Source organism: Triticum urartu, chromosome 2 (genome assembly GCF_003073215.2).
Source record: "Triticum urartu cultivar G1812 chromosome 2, Tu2.1, whole genome shotgun sequence".
Classification (NCBI taxonomy): Eukaryota; Viridiplantae; Streptophyta; class Magnoliopsida; order Poales; family Poaceae; genus Triticum; species Triticum urartu.
In genome coordinates, this window is record NC_053023.1 from 676,313,194 (window position 1) to 676,319,601 (window position 6,408).

The following is a 6,408-nucleotide window of genomic DNA, read 5'->3' on the forward strand; positions in this document are numbered from 1 at the left end:
AGTGCCAACAGAAGGGTCACTATGCCAACAAGTGTCGCAACCAGAGGCGTCTTCCTCCTCCTCCTCCTGTCAGATCGACATGTACAGCTGTGGTCAAGCATAACCCCAAGCACGCCAAGGTCAATTTGCTGAATGCAGCTCAGGCAGAGGACTCACGAGATGTGATCATGGTTAACCTTCATGTTAACGATGTTCCTGCAAAAGTTCTTTTTGACACTGGTGCATCGCTTTCTTTTATTTCAACTCCATTTGTGGCCAAGCATGATTTTGTACCGAAAGGATTGCTGTTCCATTGAAGATTGTGTCTCCGGGCAAGCAAATGACTTCTAACAATTGCGTCCCGGATGTCTCTATCACGTTGGGCGATTACAAGTTTCTCTCTTCTCCGGTGGTTCTTGGTAACTCGGATATTGATCTTATTCTCGGAATGGATTGGCTTTCTAAGCACAAGGCACATCTTGATTGTGCAGCCAGGCAGATTCAATTGACTCATTCGTCTGAGGATGTAATTGTCTTTGCCGCTCGTGATGATACTATCCGTCTGTTTTCTCTTAATGAGAAGGGTGAATTGGATGCCATCTCTCAAATTCCAGTCGTTTGCGAATATCAAGACGTCTTTCCAGAAGAGCTTCCAGGAATGCCTCCGCACCGGCCAGTTGAATTCGTTATTGATGTTGAGCCTGGCATAGAACCTGTGTGCAAGCGTCCTTACAAGCTTGGACCTGAAGAGTTGAAGGAGCTGAAGAAGCAACTCGATATGCAAGAGAAAATGGGTCTCATCCGGCCTAGTTCTTCTCCGTGGGGTTGTGGTGTTCTTTTTGTGAAGAAGAAGGATGGAACGGACCGACTTTGTGTTGATTACCGTCCAGTGAACAAGAAGACCATCAAGAACAAATACCCACTTCCCAACATCAATGAGCTGTTCGAACAACTCAAAGGTGCCCAAGTATTCTCCAAGCTTGATCTCCGTATGGGTTATCACCAGATTCGCATTCGTGAAGAAGATATTCCCAAGACAGCATTCAGAACAAGCTTTGGTTCATATGAATACACTATCATGTCTTTTGGCCTTGCCAACGCTCCTCCGACGTTCTCTCGCATGATGAACTTCATCTTCAACGCCTACACCAATGACTTCGTTTTGGTCTATCTCGACAACATTCTAGTTTTCTCGAAGAACAAGGAAGATCATGCCAAGCATTTGCGTTTGGTTCTTGATAAGCTCAGAGAACATCAGTTCTACGCCAAGTTCTCCAAGTGTGAATTTTGGCTCGATGAGGTTCTTTATCTTGGTCATATCATCTCTGCCAAGGGCATTGCCGTGAATCCTGAGAAGGTGTCTGCAATTGTGAATTGGGAACCTCCTCAGAACGTGAAGCAGCTCCGTAGCTTCCTCGGTCTCGCAAGCTATTGCCGAAGATTCGTTGAAAACTTTTCTAAGATCACGAAGCCTCTCTCAAATCTTCTTCAGAAGCACGTCAAGTACATTTGGTCTCCGGAGTGTGACATTGCTTTCAACACTTTGAAAGAGAAGTTGATCACTGCTCCAGTTCTGACTCCACCTGATGAATACAAGCCGTACGAGGTCTTTTGTGATGCCTCTCTCCAAGGTCTTGGCGCAGTATTGATGCAAGAGAAGAAAGTTGTTGCTTATACATCTCGCCAGTTGAAGCCTAATGAGAAGAACTACCCCACTCATGATCTCGAGTTGGCGGTAGTTGTGCATGCTCTTTTGACTTGGAGACATATTCTATTGGGAAGAAAAGTGGACATTTTCACTGATCACAAGAGTCTCAAGTACATCTTCACTCAGCCTAATCTCAACCTCAGGCAAACTCGATGGGTCGAAATGATTCAAGAGTATAATCCGAGTATTGAGTACACTCCAGGCAAGGCCAATGTGATTGCTGACGCTTTGAGCAGGAAGGCTTACTGCAACAGTCTTATTCTCAAGCCTTATCAACCCGAGCTTTGTGAAGCTTTCCGCAAGCTTAACCTGCAAGTTGTTCCTCAAGGTTTCCTCGCCAACCTTCAAGTCTCTCCTACCTTAGAAGACCAGATTCGCCAAGCCCAGCTTCTTGATGCTATGGTGAAAAAGGTGAAGATTGGGATTGCTAAGAGTCAGTCCAAGTACAAGTGCTACCGCCTTGATGACAAGGACACTCTCTTCTTCGAGGATCGTATTGTTGTACCCAAAGGTGACCTCCGTAAAGTGATCTTGAACGAGGCTCACAATTCTCTCCTCTCCATCCACCCTGGGAGCACGAAGATGTATCAGGACCTTAAGCAAGCTTATTGGTGGACTCGAATGAAGCGCGAGATCGCTCAATTCGTGAATGAATGTGATGTCTGCAGAAGAGTGAAGGCAGAACACCAAAGGCCAGCAGGTCTCCTCCAACCTCTTGCCATTCCAGAATGGAAGTTTGACCACATTGAAATGGACTTCATGACTGGGTTTCCAAAGTCCAAGCGTGGCAATGATGCTATATTTGTTGTCATCGACAAACTCACCAAAGTGGCTCACTTTCTGCCTATCAAAGAGTCGATCACTGTAGCTCAATTGGCGGAACTCTATACCTCTCACATTGTCTCTCTGCACGGTATTCCTCAAGTGATCTCTTCAGACCGTGACAGCATCTTTACCTCAAAGTTTTGGGATTCTTTCCAGAAGGCCATGGGCACTAACATCCGCTTCAGCACAGCTTTCCATCCTCAAACAAGCGGTCAAGTCGAGCGTGTCAACCAGATTCTTGAAGATATGCTCAGGGCTTGTGTGATCTCCTTCGGCATGAAGTGGGAGGATTGTCTTCCTTATGCTGAATTCTCCTACAACAACAGTTTTCAAGCAAGTTCGGGCAAGGCCCCATTTGAAATTCTGTATGGCAGGAAGTGCCGTACCCCTCTCAACTGGTCTGAAACCGGTGAATGTCAGCTTTTGGGTAATGACTTAATCACAGAGGCAGAAGAAATGTGCAAAGTCATTCGAGATAACCTCAAAGCAGCCCAATCCCGCCAGAAAAGCTACCATGATAGTAAGCACCATGATTTGGCTTTCGAGATCGGAGATCATGTTTACCTCCGTGTCTCTCCTATGAAAGGTACTCGTCGCTTCGGTATCAAAGGGAAGCTTGCCCCTAGATACGTGGGACCTTTCAAGATTGTCAGCAAGAGAGGCGACCTCGCCTATCAACTCGAGATTCCTTCAAACTTTGCAAATGTTCATGACGTGTTCCATGTCTCTCAGCTTCGAAAGTGCTTCAAGACTCCTGACCGCACAGTCAACTTCAAGGACATTGAGCTCCAAGAAGATCTCTCTCATCGTGAGCACCCAGTTGCTATTCTTGAAGAGACTGAACGCAAGACTCGCAACAAGTCAATCAAATTTCTCAAAGTCAAGTGGTCACACCATTCCGACCGTGAAGCTACCTTGGAACGCGAGGATCACCTCCGTTCTGAGTACCCGGCGTTCTTTCAGTCCTAGATCTCGGGACGAGATCCTTTCGTAGTGGTGGAGTGTTGTAACACCCCGGATGTAACTTTCCCTATTTGTACTCCAACTCTTGCCGTTTCCGGCGTTAAGTTATTTTATTTTCTCGGGTTCGGGTTTTGCCCCCGTGTGTTGTTGTCGTTGTCATGCATCTCATATCATGTCATCATGTGCATTGCATTTGCATACGTGTTCGTCTCATGCATTCGAGCATTTTCCCCGTTGTCCGTTTTGCATTCCGGCGCTTCGTTCTCCTCCGGTGGTTATTTCTAGCTTTCTTTCGTGTGTGGAGATTAAACATTTCTGGATTGGACCGAGACTTGCCAAGCAGCCTTGGTTTACTACCGGTAGACCGCCTGTCAAGTTTCGTACCATTTGGACTTCGTTTGATACTCCAACGGTTAACCAAGGGACCGAAAAGGCCTCGTGTGTGTTGCAGCCCAACACCCCTCCAATTTGGCCCAAAACCCACCAAACTCTGCTCCATGTCCTAGAGCGTTCGATCACGATCGCGTGGCCGAAAACGGCACCTCATTTGGACTCTCCTAGCTCCCTCTATGCCTATATATAGGTCCTCCTCGAAAATTCCGGATCAAACCCTAGTCCCCCTCCTCATCCAGCCGCCGGACAAAAATCCGGACGGCTGGACGTGTCCGCCCGATCCGCCCGGGCCAATCTCGCGAAGCCACGTGGCGCCGCGCCCACTTCGTCGCCTCCCGCCGCTGCCGGCCCGCGGGGCCCGTTTCCCCTCCGCCCTTCCGCGCCAGGCTCCAGGGAGAGGAGCTCCCGAGTCGCCGCCGGCCGCCTTGCCTCGCCGCGCCGCCGTGAGCGCCATTGCCGGCCGCAGGAGCAAGCCGCCGCGCCCCGCGCCGCCACCGCGCCGCTCCGCCGCCGCCGCGCCGCCCAGCCGCCGTCGTCGCTGACCAGCCCGCCGGCGAGCTCCGGTGAGGATCCGGCGATCCTCGGGAGGCGCGCCCGATCCAGACCCGAGGCAGCTACAGTAACCCTAGGAGGTTTTTTTTGCTAACTCCCGAAATTGCAGATCCAAGTGCCTCTGTACGGGGCCCCGTAACTTTGCATCCGTAGCTCTGATTTGGGCATATAGCATATCAAAATGTTCATCTCAGGGAGTACATCATTTCATTCCATTGCATCATTTTCATTTGATCTCATCTTGATGCCCAAAATGCTGTTAGAACAGGGCTACTTGAGTTAATTGTCAGATCTGTTACTCCGTTTAGCACTTTTGTTATTTTTGCCATGATTAATGTGTGCATGATATGCCCGTGAGTTCTTCATATGTTTTGTTAAGGGTTTTGTCATCTTTCCAGAGGTGCAACCCATGTATTTTTAGGATGTGTGTGGTGACTTGTGCAAGCTTGCAAAGTGGTGCACTTGCTAATTCTGTTTTCAGGGACTTACTGATTTCACTAAGTCCTGGGATTGTTTAGTTCATGATGCCATATGTTCATGTTGTTTCCTAGTGATCCGTGCCTCTTTTGAGGATGATCAGTAAGGGAGTTTTGTTAATATTGTAGTGCTCTATCCATACATGTCTTTGTTTGCAATTATGGAGCACCCTAGCTTGAGTCAATCAAGCTCTACTTTTGCTTCGTTGCGAATTTGGGCAGATCGTCAACTTGTTTGCCATTTTGCCGATGTTATTGTAGTTGATCCGTGCATGCTATGCCATTGTTCTTGCCATGTATAGCCTGAATTTTGTGACTTCTTAAGGGATGTATGCTTGTATTGCCATGACTTGCACTGCGGTGAGTGCATCGAGCTCGTAAACATGCCTTCGTGAGTTATGTTTCAGCATGTCCCAGTTTTTCTCTAAGTCTGAAAACTGATTATGTTTTTGCTATGTTCGTGTGCTTGTTAGTATATTTTGTGATCCCTTTTGGCTCAAGGTCACTAAGGGACTTTTGTTAAGCTTGTTGAGTAGCTCCATGCCATGTCTTTGTTTGTGATGTTCAGGTCCTGTAGCATGTTGTTTTGTTGCTCCGAAGAGGGCTATATGATCTGAAATTCCAGACAAGTGTTAATTTCACTAAGTCTGAGATCTGTTTGTCATTTGCATTTTTTGCCATGCTTGTTTGAACCTGTTAATGGATGAATTGGCCATAGCTCAGTGCTAGACTTTTGTTAAGAATCTTGAATGCTTTCCTTCCATGTATTTTGTTGCCATGTTTGGGTGCTGTAGCATGTTCATTTCATTGCATTTAGATGCCTACTTGGTGTAAATCGCAGACCGGGGTCATATTTGAATCGCTTGCCATTTCCAAACCGTAACTCCGATTCCGGCGTTCTTTATATCGTTTTCAAGCGATTTCATCTCATATTTCCAGTGGAACATTTGGAATTCCAAGTCGAGGCCAGGTTCATGCATTTCCTGTCATATCTTACATTTTGCATCCCGCATCGCATCCCGCATAGCATATCATCTTTGCATCGTGTTGTTTGAGTTTGCACGTGGTTGATTGTATCCTTGTTGCTTGTTTGTATTGTTTGGGTAGAGCCGGGAGACGAGTTCGCTAACGAGAAGCCCGTTGAGTCTGCTTTTGAGGATCCAGTCAACTCTGACAACTGTGCAGGCAAGATGATCCTACCCTCGAAATCACTACTATCTTTGCTATGCTAGATTGCTCGCTCTTTTGCTATGCCATTGCTACGATGCCTACCACTTGCTTGCAAGCCTCCCAAATTGCCATGTCAAACCTCTAACCCACCGTTGTCCTAGCAAACCGTTGATTGTCTATGTTACCGTTTTGCTCTGCCCCTCTTATAGCGTTGCTAGTTGCAGGTGAAGATTGAAGGCCGTTCCTTGTTGGAACGTCTTTTATTTACTTGTTGGGATATCATTATATTGCCTTGTTATCTTAATGCATCTATATACTTGGTAAAGGGTGGAAGGCTCGGCC